Source organism: Bubalus kerabau, chromosome 11 (assembly GCF_029407905.1).
Source record: "Bubalus kerabau isolate K-KA32 ecotype Philippines breed swamp buffalo chromosome 11, PCC_UOA_SB_1v2, whole genome shotgun sequence".
Lineage (NCBI taxonomy): Eukaryota > Metazoa > Chordata > Mammalia > Artiodactyla > Bovidae > Bubalus > Bubalus kerabau.
The window spans coordinates 55,059,664-55,081,192 of NC_073634.1; positions in this window are offsets into that span (position 1 = coordinate 55,059,664).

A 21,529-nucleotide genomic window follows, 5' to 3' on the forward strand; every position below is an offset into this window, starting at 1 on the left:
ATTTAATCATAATAAAATATTAATGATTAATCAAATCATACTGATAAAAAATAACTTCCAAAGTGCAGACTATATCACAGAGTGCCAGACTGGACTTCTGCTGAGCTAGAGGAGTGGGATGAGGGGAAGGAAGGGAGACTCAAGAAGGAGGAGATATATATTATGGTTGTTGTATGGCAGAAAACAGCACAGCATTTTAAAGCAATTTTCCTCAAATTGAAAAATAAACAAAGTAAAACAAACATGATCTCAGATCATAGAAACAGAAAAAAAATTGAAACTTACAGATAGTTATAATAAAATTTAAGCTATTTTCACTTGAAAATTTAATCTGTAAGAGAGTGCAGTTTTTGACATCTGCTTTTTTTGGGGGAAAAAAAAAAAAAAACCCTGAACAAGAATATTTTAATACATAAATTGACTATGAAAAGATATTTTCCAAGTATTTGCATACAGGATAATATCAGTTTTTGAAATAATTTTGCTCTTGAAATATTTGGAAATATATTTAAATTACAGTTGAGTGCTCAAGGTTAAAACCTAAATGTCATCTGAGAACTTTAATATTAACCTTTCTCTATCCTTGGTATCTTAGACCACTAAGGTTGCTCATCTAAAGTATTGCTGTTATGTTTAATTAAATAGACTAAAATAAAAAAGATAAAATTAGCAAGGCATAAGGCATTCACTCTTTAGCAAACACTAAGCAATGCAATGGAAAAGGAGATGGCACCTCACTCTAGTATTCTTACCTGGGAAATACCATGGATATAGGAGCTTGGTGGGCTACAGTCCATGGAGTTTCAATGGGCCAAACACAGATTAGCAACTAAACCAAAACCAGGCAATACAAACTTAACTTAAATCTGGGAACCACAATAAGGGGGCAGCTGGGTGTTCTTTGGAAGGAATGATGCTAAAGCTGAAACTCCAGTACTTTGGCCACCTCATGCAAAGAGTTGACTCATTGGAAAAGACTCTGATGCTGGGAGGGATTGAGGGCAGGAGGAGCAGGGGATGGCAGAGCATGAGATGGCTGGATGGCATTATCGACTCGATGGACGTGAGTTTGAGTGAACTCTGGGAGTTGGTGATGGACAGGGAGGCCTGGCCTGCTGCAATTCATGGGGTCGCAAAGAGTCGGACACGACTGAGCGACTGAACTGAACAGGCATTTTAAGCACTTACTAATGAGCCACAAAATTAAACTGAAAATATATTAACTTTGGAGAAGTGTCAAATCTCTACAATAAATTCACTTCAACTTTCTGGAGTTTGCAACTCCAGGAAGAAAATAGGAGCTTATCCTATGCTGTATTATGCCCAACAAAATAAATAAGGTTTGTCTGGTAAAGCTTGAGCTCCACAGAAATCAGAAATCAAGCCATGGCTAGCAGAGTAATTGAATTCCTCTCCTGGCCATTATGCAGATAGCAAGATATTGATGAAACACAGAGATGGCAAAATAAACATCTTTGAATGATGTTGCATGTTTCTGGAAGGAGATGATTGGTTCAGAATTGGTGAATATTTATGAACCTTAGTTTATCAGCATCATTCTACATGTATTTGTTCAAAGGTTTATCTAAATATTGCAAAAATTAAAGTCATTTTTTTTATGAACAAATAGCTTTCTCAGGAGACACAACAAAGTTTTAGGGTAGCCTGGAAAAGTTAGACAACACCTAAATTATCTTCAGCTATCAAATGGTTGACAAAATCAAAAAGTGACAATAACTGATTAAAAGAATGTTTTAGATGACAGTTTCCAACTATTATTTTAAAATTTTTAAAATACATGCATCAATCTGAATATGTTAATAAATGCAAACAAGTTGATAAAATGATGTTTTTATCCCCAGGAAAACCCTCACCAATTAAGTTCTAATATAATTAACTACAAGTTTCTTCAGTTCAGTTCAGTTCAGTCATTCAGTCGTGTCCAAATCTTTGCAACCCCATGGACTGCAGCACGTCAGGCTTCCCTATCCATCACCAACTCCTGCAGCTTGCTCAAACTCATGTCCATCGAGTTGGTGATGCCATCCAACCATGTAATTCTCTGTTGTCTTCTCTTCCTCCTGCCTTCAATCTTTCCCAGCATCGAGTTTCTGAGTGTTTTCCCAAAAAGACTTCTATTATTTTTCACACTATTATGGCTTTTATAATCAAAACTCTCAAAACTTTTCATAGGAACATATGAAAACAATTTCTTATTGCATAATTTATCCTGATAGCATAGAAATAGACCTCCTAAATTATATATATACACACACACACATAATTCTTCAAATTGATGGTTGAAAATTAAATATATATATATATATATATATATATATATGTTAAATCTCCTATTGTCCTCAGAATAAAATCCAAAGTCATTTGCTTGCATGTAGTATAAGGCAGTTTAAGTTTTGACACCTATATTACTTGAACTGAACTGATTATCAATTGTAGCACTCACTAATCACTTCCTGAATTATGTTGCTATTCTTCAGTCAGTTGTGTCCAACTCTTTACAACCCCATGGACTGCAGCATACAAGTCTTTCTTGTCCTTCACCATCTCCCAGAGCTTGCTCAAACTCATGTCCATTGAGTCATTGATGCCATACAACCATCTCGTCCTCTGTCGTCCCCTTCTCCTCCTGCCTTCAATCTTCCCCAGCATCAGGGGTTTTTTCTAATGAGTAGGCTCAGTCCTGGGTGTTCTTTGGAAGGAATGATGCTAAAGCTGAAACTCCAGTACTTTGGCCACTTCATTCGAAGAGCTGACTTATTGGAAAACACTTTGATGCCGGGAGGGATTGGGGGCAGGAGGAGGAGGGGATGACAGAGGATGAGATGGCTAGATGGCATCACCGACTTGATGGACGTGAGTTTGAGTGAACTCCAGAAGTTGATGATGGACAGGGAGGCCTGGCGTGCTGCGATTCATGGGGTCACAAAGAGTCGGACACGTGTGAGTGACTGAACTGAACTGAGGCTCTTCGTATCAGGTGGACAAAATATTGAAGGTTTAGCTTCAGCATCAGTTCTTCCAATGAATATTCAGGGTTAATTTCCTTTAGGATTGACTGGTTGCATCTCCTTGCAGTCCAAGGGATTCTCAAGAGTCTTCTCCTCTTTTTTTATAGCTTAAGTGAACTACTTTCATTCCTCAATATACCACACTGTTTCTCATGTTTTTTTTTGTTTTTTTTTTTTTTTTTTTAATTTTGCTCCCTTTGCCTTAAAGATCCACCATTACCTCTTTACCTGAATACTCCTATCTTCAGTTCAGTTTAGTCACTCAGTCCTGTCCGACTCTTTGCGACCCCATGAATTGCAGCACGCCAGGCCTCCCTGTCCATCACCAACTCCCGGAGTTCACTCAGATTCACATCCATCGTGTCAGTGATGCCATCCAGCCATCTCATCCTCGGTCATCCCCTTCTCCTCTTGCCCACAATCCCTCCCAGCATCAGAGTCTTTTCCAATGAGTCAACTCTTTGCATGAGGTGGCCAAAGTACTGGAGTTTCAGCTTTAGCATCATTCGTTCCAGAGAAATCCAGGGCTGATCTCCTGCAGAATGGACTGGTTGGATCTCCTTGCATTCCAAGGGACTCTCAAGAGTCTTCTCCAACACCACAGTTTGAAAGCATCAATTCTTCGGTGCTCAGCCTTCTTCACAGTCCAACTCTCACATCCATACATGACCACAGGAAAAACTTTGGCCTTGACTAGACGGACATTTGTTGGCAAAGTAATGTCTATGCTTTTCAATATGTTATCTAGGTTGGTCATAACTTTCCTTCCAAGGAGCAAGCGTCTTTTAATTTCATTGCTGCAGTCACCATCTGAAGTGATTTTGGAGCCAAAAAAAAAAAAAAAGTCTGATACTGTGTCCACTGTTTCCCCATCTATTTCCCATGAAGTGATGGGACCAGATGCCATGATCTTCGTTTTCTAAATGTTGAGCTTTAAGCCTACTTTTTCACTCTCCACTTTCACTTTCGTCAAGAGGCTTTTGAGTTCCTCCTCACTTTCTGCCACAAGGGTGGTGTCATCTGCATATCTGAGGTTATTGATATTTCTCCTGGCAATCTTGATTCCAGCTTGTGCTTCTTCCAGTCCAGCGTTTCTCATGATGTACTCTGCATAGAATTTAAATAAGCAGGGTGACAATATACAGCCTTGATGTACTTCTTTTACTATTTGGAACCAGTCTGTTGTTCCATGTCCAGTTCTAACTGTGGCTTCCTGACCTGCATACAAATTTCTCAAGAGGCAGGTCAGGTGGTCTGGTGTTCCCATCTCTTGAAGAATTTTCCACAGTTTTTTGTGATCCACAAAGTCAAAGTCTTTGGCATAGTCAATAAAGCAGAAATAGATGTTTTTCTGGAACTCTCTTGCTTTTTCTATGATCCAGGGCATGTTGGCAATTTGATCTCTGATTCCTCTGCCTTTTCTAAAACCAACTTGAACATCAGGAAGTTCACAGTTAACATATTGCTGAAGCCTGGCTTGGAGAATTTTGAGCATTACTTTACTAGCTTGTGGGATGAGTGCAATTGTGCGGTAGTTTGAGCATTCTTTGGCATTGCCTTTCTTTGGAATTGGAATGAAAACTGACCTTTTCCAGTCCTGTGGCCACTGCTGAGTTTTCCAAATTTGCTGGCAAATTGAGTGCAGCACTTTCACAGCATCATCTTTCAGGATTTGAAATAGCTCAACTGGGATTCCATCACCTCCACTAGCTTTGTTTGTAGTGATGCTTTTTAAGGCCCACTTGACTTCACATTCCAGGATGTCTGGCTTTAGGTCAGTGATCATACCATCATGATTATCTGGGTCGTGAAGATCTTTTTTGTACAGTTCTTTTGTGTATTCCTGCCACCTCTTCTTAATATCTTCTGCTTCTGTTAGGTCCATACCATTTCTGTCCTTTATTGAGCCCATCTTTGCATGAAATGTTCCCTTGGTATCTCTAATTTTCTTGAAGAGATCTCTAGTCTTTCCCATTCTGTTGTTTTCCTCTATTTCTTTGCATTGATCACTGAGGAATGCTATCTTATCTCTTCTTGCTATTCTTTGGGACTCTGCATTCAGATGCTTATATCTTTCCTTTTCTGTTTTTTTTTTGTTTGTTTGTTTTGTTTGTTTGTTTTCATTTCTCTTCTTTCCACAGCTATTTGTAAGGCCTCCCCAGACAGCCATTTTGCTTTTTTGCATTTCTTTTCCATGGGGATGGAGATGAGCCCCTTATGAGAAGTTAGAATTCCTAGTGCTTAACATAGTGCTTAAGCTTAACATAGTACTTAAGCAGTGTACAGCTTGCTGATGTTATGAATGTTTTGGAAAATGTCTGAGCTTCAGTTCCCACAATCTATAGGAAGGATTATTTGAAATCAGTCTTTCCAAATTGAATCTCAAACTCCTTTAGGTATTCACTGTGGAGGCTTAAACAGTCACATAATTTCCTTAAGTCTCAGTTTCCTCATCTATATAATAGACATAATAGAAATCCAAATTATTGAGTTGATGTGAGGACTTAATAAGTTCACAGTAAGTGCTACTTGATAGTATTATAATTTATTTTTCAGGGACAATAAATCACTTTTGGAAATGATAGGTTTTTCTAACATGAATATCAGTATATTTTTCATTATCTAAAAGGTACACAGGATATAAAAGTCATATATAGTAAATGCATTTTATGAATAAAACTTAAAACAAATTATTTTATCAGTTATTCAAACCTGAAAGCCTAATGAAATAGATTCAAGAATGAAAATCATCACTTTCTATTTTTGAAAGTCATGATTGAGCAGACTCACTTTCTATAGAATTAAGTGTATTTTATACTTCATAAGAGCTCTTCCTCATGTTTTAGCATGCTGCCACACACACACACTTCACAGTATCCAGTATTTTGTAAAGTCTATAAACATAATTGATTCTCAATGACATGAAAGTGAAAGTGAAGTCACTCAGTCGTGTCCAAGTCTTTGCAACCCATGGACTGTAGCCCACCAAGGTCCTCCGTCCATAGGATTCTCCAGGCAAGAATACTGGAGTGGGTTGCCATTTAACACATGGGCAAATGTTCTCTTTTTACCCCATTTTCAAATAGCTTTGTAATTAATTCAGTGAACAAAAATAGATTGACCCACTCAAGTGGACATTGCAGAACCTTCCTCATCATTTTAAATAAACTCATCCTATTCACACAAAACTGCTATATAAAGATAACTAGAAACCAGTAACATAAACTAATTTGCTAAATCTATATTTCACTTGGTCCTTGTCTGGAATTTCCATCCATACAAACTTTTTCTAGTATTCATTCTGCTGCTTAGGTTTACATGACATTTTGCTCCCATCTTTTTCAATAAGTAGTTGTGATAAATTCAAAGAGAAAGGTTAGGGCGAGCATATTATTTTCTTTGTGACAGTAGCCCCAGCCCTAATACTTTACTCAATTAAATATATATATTCATCCATTTATCCATCAAGTACTGTTCAATATATTACTGAGAAGCTCTTCAGTTCTACACCCATGAACTTTATTTGGCATTGGAAACACAAGAAAGTTCAAAAGAGACATGGTTCTTGTCCTCAAATTATTTCAATATTCTAGAAGAATAAAATAAAATATTCATTTGGTGTATTTAGAAATAATAACTATAAATGATCAGTTGGATGGGATATGAGCTTTTATTACCCTAATTAATATGAGAAAATTAGAGAATGCTTTTCTGATGACATAAAATTTCTATAGAAATCTGAAGAATGAATAGGACTTCACTAAGTAAAAGAGGGAGGGAAATTGTTAACTGGAAAAGACAACAACAGGTACAGTAGTCATGAGTAATGAAGGAGTCTGGTGCATTAAAAGGCTTAAAATCATTTCATGTGTTCATTAGCCATCTGTTTGTCTTCTTTGGTGAAATGCCTATTTGGTTCTTCTGCCTATTAGAGAAATGTGAATAAAACCTACAATAGGTATCACCTCACACTGGTAAGAATGGCCATCAAAAAAAAAAAAAAATCTAAAAACAATAAAAAAAATGGTGGAGAGGATGTGGAGAAAAGGAAACTCTCTTGCACTGTTGGTGGAAATGTAAATTGATACAGCAACCATGGAGAACATAGTTTTCCTTAAAAAAAAAAAATTTAACGAAAATAAAACTACCACATGATCCAATCATATGGGTCAATCCCACTACTGAGCATACACCCTGAGGAAACCTTAATTGAAAGACTCATGTACCCCAAAGTTCATTGCAACATTATTTACAATGTCTAGGACATGGAAGCAACCTAGATGTCCATTAACAGATGAATGGATAATGAAGTGGTGGTACATATTTACAATGAAATATTACTCAGTTATAAAAAGGAATGAATTTGAGTCAGTTCTAATGAGGTGCATGAACCTAGAAACTATTATACAGAGTAAAGTAAGTCAGAAATAGAAAAACAAACAGTTATATCAACACATATATGGAATTTAGAAAGATAATACCGATAAACCTATTGCAGGGCAACAAAAGAGATGCAAACATAAAGAATAAACTTTGGACACAGTGGAGGAGGGAGAAGGTGGAAAGAATTGAGAGGGTAGCATTGAAACACATAATTACCATATATAACATTAGGTAGGCAGTAGAAATTTTCCGTGTGATGCAGGGAGCTCAATTCTAGTGCTCTGTGACAACCTAGAGGGGTGAAATGGAGTTGATGGTGGGAGAGAGGTTCAAGAAGGGATAATATATGTACACCTATGGCTTATTCATATTGATATATGACAGAAACCCACACAGTATTGTAAAGTAATTATCCTCTAATTAAAAATAAATAAATTTGTTTTTTAAAAAAAGGCTTAAGATCTTCCTGTCTTTCATCTTCTTGTGGGACTGCATGGGAGATGAAATGTGTGGGAATGAAACTCCAGTAGTAGTCTAGTCATGTTATATACAACATATTAATGACTTGAGTTTTAATCTTATGAGTAAAGCAAAGCCATGGAAACCCTTTAAACACTAAAATGTATCATTTAAAAATATCACACTGTGTTGTAGAAAGAAAAGGCTGGGGAGAGAAATCATAAAAATGAGGAGATTAAAAAGAAGTTCATTTTAGAAATCCAAGATATTTCAGTATTGCCCTAGTTTATAGCATCCTCCATCAGTGCTAGATATGAGACTGACATGAGGAATTGTTAGAATATAAAAAGTGGGAGATATTAATGACAAAAAAAAAAAAGAAATGTTTTTTTATTTTTGTGATTGAAGGTTGAGGATGAGGCCAGAGGGAGCATGATCAAGTATCACCTATCCCAGATCTATTCTAAAATATATTAAAGACTTTGAGCAAACCCAGTATATGCTGTTAATACTTCTCCTAGAGTGTCAGCTGTGCTGGTCCTTTATACAGTGGCCCTGGTGTATACATGTATACATTAACTGGACACATTTTATGGACATTAACTTAAAGTTATTTCCTTCTGCTTTTAAATGCCAAAATTTCATTGAATGCATATCTCTGCCCTCTATTTTCACTTCAGTCACCACAGCTGAATTACACACGAAGCACTTCTTAAGTTCAATAATATACAAGACAATGACAGCATGATGGGAACTGTAAAACAGCCAGTTTCTAATATTGTCTTTATGAGTCTATGGGATTATGTAAAAGAAGGTCAGATCAAAATATGCTACTGATTTTAAAAGCAGCAATTATTGAAGATATATTATTCCAGGCATCACACTGATACCTGACCTACATTATCTACTTTGGTATTTCTCAAAATAAGCTTCATAGACCATTATCACTATGACATATTTAGCTAAAATGTATACAAAAGCCAAATAATTTTGGAAGCTCATACCAAAAAGTTAAATATTAAAAGTTCAAACAATTCCTGAGTGGTTATTTAAAATTAATTTAACATTACTTAGGCTACTAAACATTTCTTTTTCATAACACTTAATAACAACCCACCTAACTGGTATTACACAGAATAAGCTAGGGGAATGCTAATTCTATTAAAATTTCACAATCATGAACTTCTCTGTTCAGCCTTGTTGACACTCCTTATATCCCCATGAAAATGTCCAACATTACAGTAAGGCATATATCATTTTCTATTGTTTGTATTCTTTGAACTCATCCAAACCTCTGTACTGGCAATGTGCTATTTTATCTCAACCTCACTACCCAAGTCGTTGATCATCTCCTTTTTTATTGGGGAGGGGTATATTATTTTTATTTGAGGGATAATTGCTTTACAGAACTTTTCTGTTTTCTGTCAAACTCAACATGAATCATCAATAAGTATACATATCCCCTCCCTTTTGAAACTCCCTTCCATACCACCCCTCTAAGTTGATACAGAGCCCCTGTTTGAGTTTCCTGAGCCATACAGCAAATACCCATTGGCTATCTATTTTACATATGGTAATGTAAGTTTCCATGTTACTCTTTCCATACAGCTCATCCTCCCATCCCCTCTCCACATGTCCATAAGTCTATTCTCTATGACTTTTACCTCCTGAAAAAAGTCTGTAGTCAACATTTCAATTATCTTCTGGTCTAGATTCTCAACACACAAACTTCTTGTCGTCTTCTTGCAATTGTTGTTATTATTCAGTCGCTAAGTTGTGTCCGACCCTTTGCAACCTCGTGGACTGTAAGCCGGCTAGGCTCCTGTCCAAGGAGTTTTTCCAGGCAGGAATACTCAAGTGGGTTGTCATTTCCTTCTCCAGTGGGCTTTCCTGACCCACATCTCCTGAATCTCCTGCATTAGCAGGAGGATTCTTTACCACTGAGCCATCAAGGAAGCCTCTGGCACAATAATGCTTGTTCAAAAGTATATAAATCAATCACATTGCCTTTTCTAGGTCAAGCTACTGACCCTGCTGAGGGTAGCACATAAATAGAAACAAACAAACAAACAAAAAACTTTACAAAGGAGATGTCAGTAACAAATGGCTCTCAACAGTGATTAGTATAATACCTGTTTCTAGTCATTGTATGTTTCCATTGCCAAGGGTAAGATATTTGAGGACTTCACCACTTTCCCATATGCTGTATCTAAATATTTTTGTTTTCCATGAAGTCTTCAGAAGCTCTTTTACTTTACTCACTCTTTGTTGATGATTTAAATGTCTCATATCATCATTCACTAAATGAATATACTTGCCCAGTTCCCCTTCTTTTGCCTGTGGTTCACTGTTTACTGCCAACCCCAACCTGGTTATTCCACTAACAGATTTAATTGAATGTGTCTCCTCCTCCATACTCGAAGATTTTGATCTTCCGTGTTATCTCCAAAATTGGAGAAAATCTACTCCCATTTGTTGTCAGTATCTTCCTTGGTCATTCTCAAAATTTTTGTACCCTGTTTTCTATACAACTAATTCAGCAATATCCTTTTCCTAAAATACTGCAAAATTTCCCACAAATCTCCAATCTTTCCTTCCTGGAATTCCCTATTCCCTATAACACAGCAAGAACAAACTTTCAAAAAAATAAATATAGTTTAACATACCTTCATTGGAAGGACTGATGTTGAAACTGAAGCTGTAATACTTTGGCCCCCTATGTGAAGAGCCAACTCATTGGAAGACTCTGACACTGGGAAAGATTGAGGACAAGAGAAGAAGGGAGTGACAGAGGATGAAATGGTTGGATGACATAACTGACTCAATGGGCATGAGTTTGAGCAAACTTCAGGAGATAATGAAGGACAGGGAAGCCTGACAGCCTGCAGCATGCAGTCCATAGGGTTACAGTTCATAAGGTCACAAGTCAGACACAACTCAGTGACTGAACAACAACATACCTAGTTCAAAATATTTCAGTGTTTTAAAGCATTCAAAATCAAATGCAAACTCCTAAGCTGACACAGACATCTCTCTTTTGTTTTCAGGTCTGGCTTGTCCTTCCCTATTATTGCCCTTCTCCACAGAATCTTCTTCCCATTTTTCATTTAGCTAATATTTTCAGGTATTTCATCACAAAATGGAATCCTAGCTTCTAACAAAATTTCTATACCCTAAAACAAGTTCTGTTGTATCACACATCATATTATAATTGTAGTTTTACTTAACTGTCATGAAAATTTAAGTTTCTTAAGAGCAGGGATTTTATTTAATATTTTATATATAGTTCTGATTCTATGTTTCAAATAGTGTGAGACCAGTTAATATTTTCATACAAATTTGTAGTTATTACATGCTATTCATAGAGATATTAATTACTTTTATTAATATTTACTAGAAAATCCCTAATGGGAAATGTTTTTATCCTCAGTTATTAAGAACAGAAATGAAGTAGCTGTAACTGGCCGTTGAATTTCCTGACTCAAAATTTGATGGACTTTTCAATAATTTTGTCATATAAAATCAGTCAAAGGCTAGATTCCCATATAAATAAGTTCTATTCCAATGTCACGGCTTTGACAGGTGAGTAACTTCAGCAAGCCTCTATTATTAAAATTTTAACTCAAATATACTATGAAAATATATATTGCAAAGGAGTTAGAAAAGAGTACCTAAGGATAAACAGATCTATGCAAAATCTTTTATCATGAGTGCAGTAGTATCTCAATTTCTTATATTAAATGTCTTCCAATTGAAAACTGTGTTGTGCTGCTTGAATAATTTAAATGCATTTTAAAGTGACTTGGGATGTGCATCCCCAATATTATTCTGCTACTTTACTTACTTTTCCATTCTCTAAATTTTGTTTTGTTATGATCAGAATACTTTCTAAGTTCAGTCATTATGCTGATTTTGAACTTTCTCATATAAGTATGAGGCACTCCAATAAAAGGTCACCCCAACCTTAGTGATTTAATGAAAATAAAGTGAAGAAAATTTAGCCTTCAAAGATCTGACAGACATGTCCTTCTATTTCCATTGCATTTCTCATGTTCAATATAGAACTTAGATTTGCCTTCTTAAAGTCTATCAGAGAAATGAGAAACTTCAACAATAGGTTTGAAGCCCTTACTGTGTACATTATGTACATTTTAACTGTTGGACATTGAACTATATTATCTGGACATTTTATTTATCTCTAAATTGATTTGGCTTTAATAGATTATTTCTAAGGCTATTTTAAGCTCTAACACTTGGTTACTTTAAGTTGCGGTATAGACTTTAATATACAGAAATAAATATCTGGTGTTACAAAACTTGAGTCCAATTGTTGCTGCTTAAAAATCAGTATCTGTGTGTAAGAGAGAAATGTTGGTAGAGGTGAAAGTTGTTTTTAATCAGAATGCTAGCAATTTGGGGAGATGGTGGACTAAGCTACCCCCAAAACCATCTCTGAAGATTCTGTTCAGTCATGGAAGTTTTTAAAAGGAAAAAGGGAGTGATTTCTGTTAATCATCGGGATAAGGGGTCATAGTCCTCACTATCTCCCATGGTGTGCAGGCTTGTGTGCAGACTTGTCGACTTCTTGTGTTTTTTCTTTAGATATTATCTTGTTCACACAGTTTGTGAGATGGTTTGTGTTTTAGTCTCTAAGTCATGTCCATCTCTTTTGTGAACACATGGACTGCAGTCAGTCACTCTTATCTGTCCATGATTTCCTAGGCAAGAATACTGCAATGGGTTGTCATTTCCTTCAGCGAGGGATCTTCCTGATCCAGGGATTAAACTAGAGTCTCCTGCATGGGCAAGCATGTTCTCTACCTCTGAACCACCTGGGAAGCTCTCTCGGCTATATTAAAAAAAAAGTTGTTGCTCAGTTGCTCAGCCATGTCCAATACTTTGCAACCCCATAGACTGCAGCACATGAGGCTTCACTGTCCTTCACCTTCTCCCAGAGTTTGCTCAAATTCATGTCCATTGAGTCAGTGATGCTATCCACTATCTCATCCTCTGTCATCACCTTCTCCTCCTGCCTTTAATCTTTCCCAGCATCGAGGCCTTTTCTAATGAGTCAGTTCTTTGCAACAGGTAGCCAAATTATTGGAGCTTTAGCATCAGTCCTTCCAATAAATATTTAGGACTTATTTCCTTTAGAATGGATTAGTTTGATCTCCTTGCAATGCAAGAGACTCTCAAGAGTCTTCTCCAAGACCACAGCTCAAAAGCATCAATTCTTTGGTGCTCAGTTTCCTTTATAGTCCAACTCTCACATCCATATGTGACTACTGGAAAAACCATAGCATTGACTAGACAGACCTTCATCAGCAAAGTAATATCTCTGCTTTTTAATATGCTGTCTAGATTGGTCATAGCTTTTCTTCCAAGGAGCAAGCATCTTTTAATTGCATTGCTACAGTCACCATCTGCAGTGATTTTAGACCCCAAGAAAATAGTGTGTCACTGTTTCTGTTCGTTCCCATCTATTTACCATGAAGTGATGGGACAGGATGCCATCATCTTTGTTTCTTGAATTTTGAGTTTTAAGCCAGCTTTTTCACTCTCCTATTTAACCATCATCAAGAGGTTTTTTAGTTCCTCTTCACTTTCTGGCAGAAGGGTGGTGTCATCTGCATATCTGTGGTTATGGATATATGTCACAGCAATCTTGATTCCAGCTTTTGCTTCATCTGGCCAGCCTTTCGCATGATGTACTCTGCATAAGAGCTAAATAAGCAAGGTGACATTATACAGCCTTGATATACTTCTTTCCCAATTTGAAACCAATTCTTTGTTTCATGTCCACTTCTAACTGTTGCTTCTTGATCTGCATAAAAATTTCTCAGGAGGTAGGTAAGACGGTCTGATATTCCCATTTTTTGAAGAATTTTCCACAGTTGTGAAGAATTTTCCACAGTTTGTTGTTTCCCTAGCTTTAGCATAGTCAATGAAGCAAAAATAGATGTTTTTCTGGAAATCTCTTGCTTTTTCTATGATCCAACCAGTATTGGTAATTTGATCTCTGGTTCCTCTGCCTTTTCTAAATCCAGCTTGAACATCTGGGCATTCTTAGTTCATTTACTAAGCCTAGCTTGAAGAATTGAAGTCTAACTTGAAGCCTAGCTTGGAGAATTGTGAGCATTACTTTGCTAGCATGTGATATAAGTGCAATCGTGTAATAGTTTGAACATTCTTTGGCACTGCCTTTCGTTGGGAATGGAATTAAAATTGATCGTTTCCAGTCCTGTGGTCACTGCTTAGTTTTCCAAATTTGCTGTCATATTGAGTGCAGCTCTTTTATAGACTCATCTTTTAGGATTTAAAATAGATTGACTGGAATTCCATAACCTCCACTAGCTTTGTTCACAGTGATGCATCCTAAGGCCCATTTGACTTCACACTTCAAGATGTCTGACTCTAGGTGAGTGAGCACACCTTTGTGGTCATCTGGGTCATTAAGATCTTTTTTGTATAGTTCTTCTGTGTATTCTTGCCACTTCCTCTTAATATCTACTGCTTCTGTTAGGGCCATACCATTTTTGTCCTTTATTGTGCCCTTCTTTGCCTGAAATATTCTCTTGCTATTTCTAATTTTCTAGAAGAGATCTCTAGTCTTTCCCATTATATTGTTCTCCTGTATTTCTTTGCATTGTTCACTTAGGAAGGCTTCCTTATCTCTCCTTGCTATTCTTTGGAATTCTGCAGTCAGATGGGTATATCTTTCCTTTTCTCTTTTGCCTTTTGCTTCTCTTCCTTTCTCAGCTATTTATAGATCCTCCTCAAACAACTATTTCCCTTTTTGCATTTTTCTTGAGTATGGTTTTGATCACTGACTCCTGTATAATGTACAAACCTTCATCCATAGTTCTATCAAAAGGGATTTGATTTATGTCATACCTGAATGGCCAAGTGTTTTTCCATACTTTTTTTTTTCAATTTAAGTCTGAACTTTACAATAAGGAGTTCATGATCTGAGCTACAATCAGATCCCAGTGTTCTTTTTGTTGACTATATAGAGCTTCTCCATCTTTGGCTGCAAAAATGTAATTAATCTGATCATGGTATTGACCATCTGGTGATGCCCATATATAGAGTTTGTCTCTTCTCTTGTGTTGTTGAAAAGGATGTTTTCTATGACCAGTGTGTTCCCTTGGCAAAACTATGTTAACCTTTGCCCTGTTTTATTTTGTACTCCAAGGCCCAACTTGCCTGTTACTCCAGGTACCTCTTGACTTCCTACTTTTGCATGCCAGTCCCCTATGATAAAAAGGACATCTTTTTTTGGGTGTTAGCTCTAGAAGATCTTGTAGATCTTCTTAGAACTGTTCAACTTCAGCTTCTTCAGCATTAGTCATTGGGACATAGATTTGGATTACTGTGATATTGAATGGTTTGCTTTGGAAATGGACAGAGATCATTCTTTTTTTTTTTTTTTTTTTTTTTTGAGACTGTACCCAAGTGATGTATTTCAGACTCTTTAGTAGTACCATTTCTTCTAACGGATTCTTGCCCACAGTGGTAAATGTAGTGGTCATCTGAATTAAATTAACTCATTCTGGTCCATTTTTGTTCACTGGTTCCTAAAATGTCAATGTTCACTCTTGCCATCTCCTGTTTGACCACTTCCAATTTACCTTTTTTTTTTTTTTTTAATTTAATTTAATTTTATTATTTTTTAAAAAATTTTATTTTATTTTTAAACTTTACATAATTGTATTAGTTTTGCCAAATATCAAAATGAATCCTCCATAGGTATACATGTGTTCCCCACCCTGAACCCTCCTCCCTCCTCCCTCCCCAGACTTAACATTCAGATTGTTAGGCAAGATTCTTTACGGTTTGAGACTTTACTTTCACCACCAGACACATACACAACTGGGCAAAGTTTCTGCTTTGGTTCAGCCTCTTCATTGCTTCTGGAGCTATTTCTCTCCTCTACTCCAGTACCATATTGGTCACCTACCAATCTGGGGAGTTAATCTTTCAGTGTCATATCTTTTTTGCCTTTTCATACTGTTCATGGGCTTCTCAAGGTAAGAATGTTGAAATGCTTCGTCATTCCTTTCTCCAGTGAGCAGATTTTGTTAGAACTCTCTACCATGACCCATCCACCCTGGATGGCTCTACACGTTGTGGCTCATGGTTTCATTGAATTAGACAAGGTTGTGATTCATGTGGTCCATTTTGTTAGTTTCCAGTGATTGTGGTTTTCATTCCATCTGCCCTCTGATGGATAAGGATTAGAGGCTTGTGGAAGCTTCCTAATGTTAGGTACTGGTTATGGGGAAAACTGGGTCTTGCTCTGGTGAGCAGGCCATACTCAATAAATCTTTAATCCAATTTTACTCTGATGGGCATGGCTGTGTTCCCTCCATGTAGTTTCACTTGAGGTAGGGGTAAGCCAGCACCCACAGCTTCCAGAACTGTTGGAGTCAGTACCCCTGACCCAACGCAGGCCACTGTTGACCCTTGCCTCTGCCAGAGACTCCTGGACACTCACAGGCAAGTCTGCTCCATCTCTTGTGGGATCATTGCTCTTTTCTCCTGGATCTTGTTGTGAACAAGTTTTCATTGTGCCCTCCAAGAGTCTGTTTAAAGGTTATTCAGCTTTATGGACTATGACTGGTATTGAGTCAGTGTTTGTTTTCTATGCTTCAAATTAAATCATCTCTCCTCCTTCTGCTTCCAGTTGAATAACTCATATCATAACAAGAGGAGTGGGAAGTGCTCTTCTACTGAATGTCAGATAAGATTTACCAAAGTCAATATTCAGTTCCCTGACTCCCATGCGGGTTTCCAGTTTCCTTGGCCCTGTAGCTTATATGTCAAATATGGGTTTATACTGAATTGTCTTTTTTGTATAGCGTAGTAACAGCTCACTTTATATGATTTAGATTTCTGACTCACATTTGGGGCACCCATTTTGTCCTCTCTCCTCATTTTTTTCCTCTCAGTTTTAGTCAGTCTTTTGTGTTTCCAATATCATCACAATCCTTCTCTGTTCAGTATCCTGTGTCCATGAGAGGCATTTTTCCCCTTTTCAGTAGTTGTTTCCAAGACACAGGCAATTTCAACTGCCTCATCTATTTCACCTTCTCTTCAGGTCTTTAATTCCTAGAGTTTCTGCTTGCTCTGATCCATTTCATATATGTTAGGGTCATAATTATTATTTCTCATATTCTCTGGTTTCTAAATAAGAAAATAAAAGTATCCACAGGGTAGCCACAAGTAGAAGAAAGAGATCAAAGTGTTTCTTTTATTAAGTGATATCCAATAATTGCCAAAGTACAGAATTTGTGTAAGGTACAATAGATTGAAGGGGAAAAAAAATGTTACTTTAAGTTCAAGTTGAACTTTCCTCTACTTTCTACAAAGTCAAGATATTTAGACCCATTTGAAAGATATATGAACTTTCAGAGAACTACTGATTCACATTCATCAAGCTTTCTTTAGTCCAAAAGATTTCACTTCTAAGAATTATCCTTGGTAGCAGAAAAACTATAATACAGAGAAAGCCAGTTACTGCTTTCTCAACATAATATGTTTTTGCCTTAATAAAGATGTCCATAAAAGTCAGATTTACAAAAGAAAAAAGAAAAAAAAGTAAATATTGACCAAACCATCCTTGATGCGCCCTTTAGCTTGACTAAACTTTAGATAGATTTCTTCCTGACCATGGGCCCATGGTATCTTTTGTCTTAAAACATTTAACATATAATTATATATTTTCTGTTCCTTTGAGATATAAATGTTATCCCAGACTCTTAATCATTTTACAATGTGGAATGACCTTCTCAAATATCTGAGAAGTATCTTTTTGAAATGTAACCATGGAGAAAGATATTGCTATATTTCATTATCTATAGATAGGTGGATAGGAGTCTAGTTAATTAGCAAACACAGATGACATGATCACACTGAACAACCTCCCCTTTAATGTCAGGAAATATTTTCCCACTAGCTCATCCCAACCCCAAGTACCTAAAAATTTTGCCTTTTTATTTCAGTGGAGTGGAGCTCACTCTACACTATTAAAAGAGTTAAGAAATGGAATATTTCTTTCCATATCAGTAAACAGTGGATATCATAATCATCAAGGATTGCAACCCTCCAACATGAGTCAGTGAGCCTCAGAAACTCAGGGCTGAAAACAATACCTGTCATCGGACTACAGGCACTCCCTAAAGTGAGCTCAGTATACTCAGGATGTGAAAACACAGTATATTGACCTCAGAAAGCTGTTGGTGCATATTAAAGGGTTGATTTTCAGTGAGCCCAGACTCTTGCATCTTCCCATACATAGTAAAGTAGTTAATTCTTTAACTTGGTACATCTATTTCTTTCTTTTTTTTCTTTTTTAATTTTAATTTAACAATAATCTTTTGATGCTCCCAATTATCTCTACCTTGTTGGAAAATTCCTATATAGTCTCCCTTTACCTCCTCAGTCTCATTCTCCCCTTATCTCCTCAGTCTCCTTCTCTGGGAGCTCAGTTGGCAAAGAATCTTCCTGCAGTGTACAAGACCCATGTTTGATCCCTGGGTTGGGATTATACCCTGGAGAACAAAATGACAAACCACTCCAGTATTCATGCCTGGAAAATTCCATGAATAGAGGAGTCTGGCAGGCTACAGTCCATGAGGTTGCAAGCATGAGACACAACTTAGCAGTTAAACTACCACCACTACCTCCTCAGAGTAGTTTTTCAGAGCTATTGGAAGCAGTGTCTCTCAGGCTGCAGTCTTTATTTTGCTCCAAATAAAACTTAACTTGCAACTCTCATATTGTGCATTTATTTAACTTGACATAGTCCAATATAATATCTCTTGGACAGAATTAATATTTCTTAGAAAAGAAGCCAATAAATGAATAGTGGGAAAAACTGGAAAGATTCCTCTGTGAGAAAGAAGCAGACTATACATGTTTGGTAAAAACAGGAGGAGCAGAATGATCTTTCCTCCCTTCCACTCACAACTGTATTTATACTTCATTTTCCTGGAATGGGTAACATCTAAATGCACCTATATATGTGTGTGTGTATATGTAGGCTTTCCCGGTGGCTCAGTTGGTTATAAATCTGCCTGCAATGCAGGAGATTGCGAGTAATGCAGGACACTTGGGTTCAATCCCTGGGTCAGGAAGATCCCCTGGAGAAGGAAATGGCAACCTACTCCAGTATTCTTCCCTAGGAAATCCCATGGACAGAAGATAGAGGAGCCTAGAGGTCTACAGTCCATGGGATCTCAAGAGTCAGACAAGACTTAGTAATTAAACCAAATCAAATGAAGAAGAACACAATGAGAAATTAACAACAGTGACTCTTGAAGACTGTGTTGATCATTATTGGACTTAGGTTGAAAACTAAGTAGGATACACACAAACACGAAACTTTTGAAGGATTTGGAAAAATAAACATCATGTGGAAAAGTGATCCAGACATGTTTTATGTGTCCCCAGAGAATGGTACCAAGATAAATGCAAACAAGTTAAAATGGAGAACGTTTCAGTTCAGTTAAAAAAGAATCTTCCAAAATCCCTAAATGTTCAAAAATGGAATATGCTCCATATTCTTGGAAGGTACTGAGTGCAGTGTCAAGGGATATAAAGACACCATGGTTTAGGAAGTCTTAACTGAAGTGTTGAAGAGAAGCTTCAAACATCACAGGACTAGGTGAGAGGCAGGTGTGATTTTCTGTCTAGTGTTGATTTTTTCTCCTTTTGTTATTTATAGTATGGAGAGGATATTCATATGAAATTAACAGCAGTGACACAGTACAAAATATCTTTTGTAACAAATAAAATATTGAATAGTTTTAAATACAGACAGGGCCACACAGACACACACACACACACTCACACAAAATAAAGTTAATTTCCATCATTGAAAAAGTTTTTCTGAAAACATTTGAGAAATAGAAAATAAAAACAGATATACTATTAACATAAAACTAGAGAACTATATTCCATTAATCCTCTATTAGAAATCTATAGTCCTTGAAAGAATGAAAAGGAACATTCTTGTTGTTGCTGCATCTTTTATGGTCATTCATAGCCTTTTAAACTGAAAGTTCTGCATCTCAAAGTTCTTTTATTCACTTTGTCTTCTTAACTGCATCTTTCACCTCCAAGCTAAATTAGTCTATATATCACAGGAAACATAAAGTAGACCAATGACCTTAAGAAATTCAGAAACGGTGGGATCTTTGATTTTCAAAATAGATTAAAAATAAGATGACTTCAGATGGCCCTGTTGAATGACTCCTCTGGGAAAATCAGCCTGAGACTATTAGTGTGATTTGTCCAGTGTGCTGGACTATAAGGATATTGTCAACTGCCATGCAGAATATGCTTTGCAGAAACTTTCTCTGAAATGTATAATAGCTTCAGCCACTGAATAGAAAATTACCAGATATTTCCTGGTCACCAAATAAAAGAAGTTAGAGATTATATTGATATAAAATGATGACCCAGGGCAAGGTTAAAAATCCAAACCAAACAAAATTCTAACATTCATAAGATTTCCTAGTATTCACAGGTATATACCTACCCCCATGCATTCCAGGACATCCACTGGCCACGAGGAACTGGATAAAACAGGCTCACTGAAGAATACATTTGAATCAGTTCTAATGAGGTGGAAGAAACTGGAGCCTATTATACAGAGTGAAGTAAGCCAGAAAGAAAAACACCAATACAGTATACTAATGCATATATATGGAATTTAGAAAGATGGTAACAATAACCCTGTATGCGAGCCAGCAAAAGAGACACAGATGTATAGAACAGTCTTTTGGACTCTGTGGGAGAGGGAAAGGGTGGGATGATTTGGGAGAATGGCATTGAAACATGTATAATATCATATATGAAATGAATCGCCAGTCCAGGTTCGATGCATGGTACAGGATGCTTGGGGCTGGTGCACTGGGATGACCCAGAGGGATGGTACGGGGTGGGAGGTGGGTTCAGGCTGGGGAACACGTGGCAGATTCATGTTGGTGTATGGCAAAATCAATACAATATTGTAAAGTAATTAGCCTCCAATTAAAATAAATAAATAAATTTATTAAAAAAAAAACAGACTCACTGAAATTTCAAATGTCGGGTGAAAGCACATGTATTATTGATGGGAGATTGTCACTGACATCTTCATCATGTAACAATTTTTAATTCAATTATTCTCTATATGAACTGCAGGGATATTGCTACTGCTGCTAAGTCACTTCAGTCGTGTCCAACTCTGTGCGATCCCATAGACGACAGCCCACCAGGCTCCCCTGTCCCTGGGATTCTCCAGGCAAGAACACTGGAGTGGGTTGCCATTTCCTTCTCCAATGCATGAAAGTGAAAAGTGAAAGTGAAGTCGCTCAGTCGTGTCAGACTCTCAGCGACCCCATGGACTACAGCCTACAACTACAAGAATATATACCTGTGGCGGATTCATCTTGATATTTGGCAAAACTAATACAATTATGTAAAGTTTAAAAATAAAATAAAATAAAAAAAAATCCTAAAAGAAAATAAAAAGAATATATAGTTATAAAAGAAAGGGCTCAGAGGATTTTAACATTTCTAATTTTATGTTGCATAGTATATAGACAGGACTATCACTGTGAAATCACAGAGCATAATTTTAGTATAACATATGCATATCCTCGGAAAAG